The sequence below is a fragment of the Equus quagga genome, chromosome 5 (assembly GCF_021613505.1).
Source record: "Equus quagga isolate Etosha38 chromosome 5, UCLA_HA_Equagga_1.0, whole genome shotgun sequence".
Lineage (NCBI taxonomy): Eukaryota > Metazoa > Chordata > Mammalia > Perissodactyla > Equidae > Equus > Equus quagga.
The window spans coordinates 28,136,286-28,143,747 of NC_060271.1; positions in this window are offsets into that span (position 1 = coordinate 28,136,286).

Below are 7,462 nucleotides of genomic sequence, written 5' to 3' on the forward strand. Positions count from 1 at the left end.
CCTAAAACGTATTCTCATATTCCCAAATTTATTCTCCATCTAAATCCCTCCCAAACAGCCTCATCTATATCCCAAACCAAGATTTCTTGGAAAACTAGACTCAAATTTTAAAAATCATTCCCTTAAGTAATTTTGACTGTATAACCTTCTTCTTCCTATAGAAGACTGCAATTTGTGAGCTATAGTAAATGGAAAGACGTGGGCAGGATCTTGGTTTGGGAGAAAATCAAGACGGGGAGAAGTGAAGGGGAACTGGTGGTGTTTGTTTCTCGGGTTTTCCACCACACCCTGCCCAGCCTGCTTTGCAATCTCTGGGGAATGGCAAAGAGAGGAAGCCACTTGGTTGTGTGGGAGGGGACCCCAAACGGGTGAACGAGCCTGCATTCAGCGTTAGAGTTTTTGTAAGTCAGTCTATCTCTGTTTTTCATTGGAGCATTTATAAGAATATTTCTTTACAGAAAGGGACAGGTGACATTTGGGGGCTCTCACTCTGATTATGAAAACCCTACCATTTCTTAGAATCCATAGTTTTATGTCAAATCTTTAGCAAATCATGTAAATTGTAGTACTTTTTTACCTATAAAATAGTCTTGAGAATGTTTTCATTTACATTTGACTGTTTAAAGTGAAGTTCAGTAAAAGTATTTTTCTCCTAGGAACTGAAGAATAGTGGTTGTTGTTGTTGTTTTCTTTTTCCATCAGAAATAAAAAATGGCTTTCTATCTGTGCATCTCTCATAGCAATAATTTGTGCCTTGCAAATACTAGCTGTCAAATGAACATTTATTGAACTCATACATGAATAATAAAAAATAACTACCTTTTCTTAAATGCCTATACAGGCAACGTGAACATATTTTACAAATGTTAATAGTAATCCCCAAGATAAAGTGCATATGATAAAGACCACCTGTGGTCTGACAAAGTTAGGTTGATTAACGCTGCAAGGGAGAGGAATCATGGACATCTCACCAAGCACAGGAAGAAATATAGTTATTCTAGGATCTGAGGAAGTGATGGAGTGTAGGTAAAGTTTAAAAGAAGCAGTGTTTTGATAACCCCAAAGCACACCAGGCTATGTGTAAAGGGATTATCATCAGGCCTGAGCTAAGAGGACTCAGGGTCCTGTTTCCTTGGAGACTACAATGTGAAGATAAATGTGAAATATTGTATCTGGAAACCCCTTATCTGAAGCTCTGCACCTGGGTTGGAAATTGAGGCTGCTTCTCCGTGTCAAAGTAGCTCAGATCCTCCAGGCAAGAGCAGAATATTCCATTCTTACTGATATTTCAAATAGCTAATTTTCTGAAAATCTGTAATTTTAGAGAATAAGATTTCTCAGCATTATGTCCTTCTGTTAATTGACAAATACAGTTTTCAAACTCATCAAGGTGAGATTAGCTCATGGTAACAGATAAGGAAACTGGTGTTCTTTAGAGGTTCTGGTACTTGCCCAATGTCATACACCCATTAGGTTGCAGAGCTGTGATTCATATATGTTCTGTGACCTAACAATTCTACTCCTAACTGTATACTCAACAAATATGCATACATGTGTTGCAAAAAACCAAGTATAGGAATGTTCAAAATAGCTTTTTTTTAGGACTAAGCAGCATTTTTCTGTATTCATTTTTATTGAGTTATAATTGACATAAAATAGAATGCACAGATATTCAGTGCTCAAGTCAATGAATTTTGACACTTGTATATACCCATGTAACCAGCACCCAAACCAAGAAAATAGAACATTTTCATCATAACCCAAGAAAGGGGGCCAGCCCGGTGACATAGTGGTTAAGTTTGGCACTCTCTGCCTCAGCAGCCTGGGTTTACGGGTTCAGATCCCGAGTACAGACCTACAGCACTTGTCAGCCATGCTGTGGCAGCAACCCACATGCAAAATAGAGGAAGATTGAGACAGATGTTAGCTCAGGGCTAATCTTCCTCAAGGAAAAGTGAAAACAAAAGCCAGAAAGTTTTCTCAAGCTGTGCTCCTTTCTAATTAACTCCCCTCATCCCCAGAAATCGCTTTCTAATTTTTATCACTATAGATTAGTTTTGCCTATTCATGGACTTGATAGAGATGGAATTATACTTTATGTATTCTTTAGTGTATGACTTGTTTCAATTAACATAACGTTTTTGAGATTTATCCATGATGTTGCATGTATCAGTGATTTGGTCTTTTTTATTGCTGAGTAGTATTTCATCATATGAATATATTACAATTTGATTATCCATTCTCTTTTATGGGTGGACATTTGGAATCTTTTCAGTTTGGGGCTATTATGAAGAAGGCCAGAGCAGCATTTATTTTCACTAGTTCCAAACTGGAAACAACCCAAATGTCGATCAACAGTAGGGTGGATAAATTGTAGTATTATAGAGCATGAAAATAAATGGCCAACGGCTATGTGAACAATGTGGGTGATTTTGTCCAGACACAATGTGTCGCAAAAGCCACACGCGAAGTGAGTACAATCGGTATCATCCCATTTTAATTTGGTTCAAAACCAGCAAAATCAATCTATGTTATTAAAAGTCATAACAGTATGTAGTTAGTTTTGAGAAAGAGAGGGAGTGACTAGGAACGGGCACATGAGGTGGGCTTCTAGGATGCTGGTAGCAGTCTATTTCCTGATCTGGGTGGTAGTCAAACAGGTGTGTTTACTTTGTGAAAATTTATCAAACTGTATACATGTGATGTGTGTCCTCTTCCGTAAGTATGCTATACATCAGTAAATAAGTTTCGTATTTTAAAAATAAAATATCATTATCACCAATATGGTAAGCTTCCTGGAGAATGGTAGGGGAGGGTCAATGGAGAAATTCACTTGGGTTGCAAAGAAGACTGCATTAAAATTAGCGCTCCTCATACATTGCTAGGGGGAGTGCAAAATTGTACGGTCACTTTGGAAAACAGTTTGGCAGTTTCTTACAGAATTAAACACAGATTTATCGTACAATTCAGCAATTCATCAATCCCACTCCTAGGTATTTATCCAAGAGAAATAAAAACACATGCTCATACAAAGACCTGTATGCAAATGTGTAATGCAACTTTATTCATAGTAAAAAACTGGAAATATCTCGAATGCCCATCAGCTGCCAAATAGATAAACAAATTGTGGTACATCTATTCAATGGTAAACAATTCAGTTATAAAAAGGAACAAACTACTGAAATACGGAATAAATTACTGAGACAAGCAACAACAGGGATAAATCTCAAAAGCATATGCTAAAAGAAAGAAGTCAGACACAAAAGGCTACATACTGTATGATCCCATTTATATAACATTCTGGAAAAGACAAAGCTATCAGCATAGAAATCAGTTGAGGGGCCAGCCTGGTGGCGCCGCGGTTATGTGTACACGTTCCGCTTTGGCGGCGCGGGGTTTGCCGGTTTGGATCCCAGGTGCGGACATGGCACCACTCATCAAGCCACGCTGTGGTAGGCGTCCCACATATAAAGTAGAGGAAGATGGGCACGGATGTTAGCTCAGGGCCAGTCTTCCTCAGCAAAAAGAGGAGGATTGGCAGATGTTAGCCCAGGGCTAGTCTTTCCCAAAAAAAAAAAAGAAAGAAAGAAATCAGATGAATGGTTGCCAAGGGTTGGAGTTGGGGGAAGGAGAATGACTGTCAAGGGGCACAAGGGAAGTTTTTGGGGTGATGAAAATGTTCTATATCTTGATTGTGGCGGTGATTACACAACTGCATACATTCATCAAAACTCTTTGATCTATTCATTAAGAAGGGTAAATTAAGGAAGTGGCATGCATGAAATGGGTAATGTGAAGTTGAAAAAAAAGCATGAAAGTTGTGGGTTGAATGAATGTTCTAGTGGCCTAAAAGTGATCTTGGGATGAAGTAACAGGAAGCAAAAAAACAAGTGAACATACATGTTCATTCTAAGCTGTTACTCTATTACTTTCCCTCTTATGAAACATAATATAGATTCTGTAGAAGTCATGCATAATAATAGCTTACAAAATTGAGAAAATACTATGTGCCAAGCCCCGTTCTAAAGATTTTTACATATGTCATTTAATCCTCACAAAAACCTAAGGTAAGTAGAAACAGAATTCTAACCCAGGCAGTCTGATTTCAGAGCTAACCATAGAATGACATACTGTCACTCTTCAAGAAGAGTTGATAATCTGCTACAAGGACAGCCTGGTAAGCATTGGTAAGTAGTCATTGATTCCAGTAATAGCTAAGAAATATGAACTACTTCCAAAAATGGCATCTTTCATTGATGCCTTGAAAATCCAGAGGGTCACACAGTTGTTACTCAATCCTATAGGTCAAAGGTCAATGTGGTAGCCAGCCTCCAGATGGACTCCAATGATTCTCGCCTCCTGTTATGAACACACCTGGGTGGTCCCATCTCACACTGAATAGTGTCAGTAATTTGACCTCTGTAACTAATTTCAAATTTATGTAGGGTATTGCAGAAATGATGGAGTGTGTCGTCTGAAGGTAGGCCATGAAAGACATGGCAGCTTCTGCCTTGCTCGCTTGGATTTGGTTTGGTTCCAAAATTCATTCCCCATGTGGCAGATTGTATATATATATATATACACATATATACATATATGTTGTTAAAGATTGGCACCTGAGCTAACATCTGTTGCCAATCTTTTTTTTTTTTTTTTGGTTCTTCTTCTCCCCAAAGCTCCTCGGTACATAGTTGTATATTCTAGTTGTCCAGTCCTGGTTGTGCTATGTGGGACGGTGCCTCAGCATGGCCTGATGAGCATTGCTGGGTCCGAGCCCAGGATCTGAACTGGTGAAACCCTGGGCCACCGAAGCGGAGCGTGTGAACTTAACCACTCAGCCATGGGGCTGGCCCCATATTATACTTTTTAAGATAGTCACCACAACAGCTTCCATACCACATGATCTTCTACTTTGTCACCCTCTCACCGAGAGAAGGGATCTATGTCCCTCCCCTGAAGTCTGGATGGGCTTCTGACTGCTTTGACCAATAGAGTACTGCAGAAGTAAGGTGATGTGACCTATGAGGACAGGCCGGAAGATATAATGCAGCTTCAGCTTTCTTCACTGGAACACTTGTGCTAGTAGTCTTGAGCCACTACGTAAGAAGTCTGATTGCCTTGAGGCCACCATGCTGGGGAAGGCTAGGCTCTATATGGAGAGGCCACATGTAGGTGCTTCAGTCAGCATTACTAGATTCCAGCCTCCCAGCCCAAGCACTAGACATACAAGTAAACAGCCTTCAGAGAGATGATTCCAGCCCTGTTAAGTGTCCCTCAGCTTTTGAATCTTCCCAGCTGAGGACTCAAACACTGTGGACAAAAACCAATCATTCCCACAGTGCCTTGTCCAAATTCTTGATGACCAGGGTCTGTCGGCATATTTAAATGGTTGCTTTAAGCTACTAAGTTTTGGAGTAGTTTGTAAAGCAAGAATAATAACCAGAACACCCTGTAACTCCTGACAGTTTTAGTCTTCCCCCAAATGGCCCCTCCTCCAAAGTCCTTGAGCTGACCATCAGTTGAGGAAAGCTATACTGCAGGTAACAAGGTCTTAAACAGCAAAGGATGGAACCAAAGTCTGCTAAATTACTTTGAGGGTTATTTAGAGTGGTTGAAGTCCTTCCTGAAGAACTAGATGCCGTCTTTCTCTGTTTATACTATATTCTTCCCCGATGGTGGTTTTTAAGGCTGAGTAAATGGATAACAAGATAATTCACATAATATAGGTGGTCATAGACATAGCCTACTGTCCTAGTCCATTCAGGCAGCTATAACAAGATATCACAGACTGGATGACTTATATACAACAGAAATTTATTGCTCACAGTTCTGGAGTCTGGGAAGTCCAAGATCAAGGTGCCAGCATGGTTGTGCTCCAGTAGAGGCCCTCTTCCTGGTGCATAGCCAGCACCTTGTTGCTGTATCCTGACATGGTGGAAGGGGCAAGGAATCTCTCTGGAGTCTTTTTTATAAGGACACTACAATCATATGCCACCTAACAACATTTCAGTCAACAACGGACCACATATACGACGGTGGTCCCATAAGATTAGTACCATATAGCCTAGGTGTATAGGAGGCTATACCATCTAGGTTTGTGTAAGTACACTCTGTGATGTTCCCACAAGGACGAAATCTCCTAACGCATTTCTCAGAATGTATCCCCATCTTTAAGCGATGCATGACTTCAATCCCATTCATGAGGGCAGAGTGTAAGCACCTCCCTAAGGTACCACCTCCTAATACCCTCATCTTTGGGGGTGAGGATTTCAACATATGAATTTGCGGGGGAAACCAAACATTCAGACCATAGCACCTACAAAATAAAACCACCTTCAATTTATCTAGAGAAAGTAAGTTGTTATTGAGTCTATAGAATAGAATGACCAGGATGTGACAGTGACAATGTCTGAAAGGCATCTATTACTAACTTAAAAATCTGCTAGCACTAAGGTTTCAAACTAATACATTCCTCTCCTTCTCGAGATGGCATCTCAAAAACCTCTCACTCATACTTTATGAAGATTCATCCTGTATTATATTTTGAATAATAATGGTAAATATAAAACCAAGGAACAAAGGTGTTGTCCAATAGTCCACTAAACGGAAGCCCCATGAGGACCATAACTTTGTTGACTTTCTTCACTGCTGGCACAGTGCATACAACAAAGCAAGCACTTAAAAGTGGATAAATAAAATCACAGAAGAAAGAGAATGAATTTATTCTCTGATGGACGTGAAACTCCCTATTAGCACTTAGGCTTTTAATTTTTTAAGTCTGTAAGCAAGACAAACTTTTTTCTAGATTGAAGGAGATAATGGAAAATATCTATTGGTGAACTAGCAAGAAAAAATGATTGAAAGAAACGGAAGAAGACATAAAGAAATGGAAAGACATTCCATTTAGAGTTAACATAGTGAAAACATCCATTGAATCTACAGATCAATGCAATGCCTATCAAAATTCCAATGACATTTTTCACAGAAATAGAACAAAGAATCCTAAAATTTACATGGAACAAAAGACCCTAAATAGCCAAAGCAATCCTGAGAAAAAAGCACAAAGCTGGAGGCATCACACCCCTTCATTTCAAAGTATATAACAAAGCTGTAGTAATCAAAACAGCATGGTACTGGCAGAAAAACAGACACACAGATCAATGGAACAAAATTGAGAGCCCAGAAGTACATCCACACATCTATGACCAGCTAATTTTTGACAAAGAAGCCAAGAACATAAAATGGAGAAAGGAAATTCTCTTCAACAAATGGTGCTGGGAAAACCGGACAGCCACATGCAAAAGGATGAAAGTAGACTATCATACACCATACACAAAAATTAACTCAAAATGGATTAAAGACTTGAATGTAAGATCTGAAACCATAAAACTCCTAGGAGAAAACAGGCAGTACAGTCTGACATTGGTCTTAGCAGTATCTTTTGGAATATGTCTCCTTAGGC